General features: G+C 56.2%; 1 non-coding gene across 1 annotated transcript; it reads right to left on the minus strand.

The window, feature by feature from the left end:
• Positions 1 to 375: 375 nt before the first annotated feature.
• Positions 376 to 460, minus strand: TRNAR-UCG. Its single transcript has one exon. It is a non-coding gene; the product is annotated as a tRNA-Arg (tRNA).
• Between the last annotated feature and the right edge of the window lie 747 nt (positions 461 to 1,207).

Here is a 1,207-nt window from a genome sequence, read left to right on the forward strand (position 1 = left end):
TGCGAGCGTGTGGTTTCAAAGACAATAGAGTCTCATGGCGTCGCACCCAGACTCCGAAGTCAGGGTCAAATCCAGGCTCTGCCACTTAACACCTAAGCCTCTATTTCCTCATCTGTGAAATGGGGGTACTAACTGTGTGGCGGAGAGGATTGAATCCATCAGTAAGGGGCTTTGAACGGTGAGTGGCACAGAGTAAGCGCCCACTGAATGCCGGAAGCTATGATGATAGGTGTGTGACAGGTGCCCCTTCTTTTTTTATATACAGTTACTTATTTTTGAGAGACAGAGAGAGGCAGAGCACAAATGGGGGAGGGGCAGAGAGAGAGGGAGACACAGGATCCGAAGCAGCCTCCGGGCTCCCGGCTGTCCGCACAGAGCCCAAGGCGGGGCTCGAACCCACGAACCCTGAGATCATGACCTGAGCCGAAGTCAGACGCTTAACCGACTGAGCCACCCAGGCGCCCCTAACAGGTGCCCCTTCTAACAAGGCCTAAAGACGCTGATGCGTAGGAACAGCGCAAGGAGAGCAGAGCCGCCGGCGTCGTGTCTGGATCACCCTGAGCCCCAGGCTGCTGAGTTGGCAGGCCCGTGTCTGTGTGTGTGTGTGTGTGTGTGTGTGTGTGTGTGTGTGTACGTGTGTGCGCGCGCACTAAGGCTTTTCCTCCGCCTCCCTGGTCCACCCCTCGCCACAGCCCAGTCCACGGGACAGCGCCAGACCCTGCGGACACCAGCGCTGCGACAGGAAGGTGCACGCGGCTCCGTGCCTGCCTGGCCAGGCTGTCCTTCCACGCCATTCAGAACGCCGGGGGCTCAGTCCCCACAAGCGGTGTAAGGAAGTTGTCGCCTCAGAAAGCCAGCTCCGCGTCAAAACCAGCCCTCTAGCTCCAAGTCAAGTCTGCAGGACTGCATTTCTGAGAAAGTTTCCCCAACATGTTGGCTCATTTCATGTTCTACATACAGATAACCTCGGGGCGCCTGGGTGGCTCAGTCGGTTGGGTGTCTGACTTCGGCTCAGGTTCAAGACCCACATGGGGCTCTGTGCTGACAGCTGGGAGCCCGGAGCCTGCTTCAGATTCTGTGTCTCCCTCTCTCTCTCTGCCCCTGCCCTGCTCACGCTCTCTCTCTCTCTCTCAAAAATAAACACGAAAAAAAAATTTTTTTTAATACAGATAACCTCGCATTTCTATTTCCAAAACCCTCTTGCTGG

This window comes from Lynx canadensis, chromosome E2 (assembly GCF_007474595.2).
Source record: "Lynx canadensis isolate LIC74 chromosome E2, mLynCan4.pri.v2, whole genome shotgun sequence".
NCBI classification, from domain to species: Eukaryota; Metazoa; Chordata; class Mammalia; order Carnivora; family Felidae; genus Lynx; species Lynx canadensis.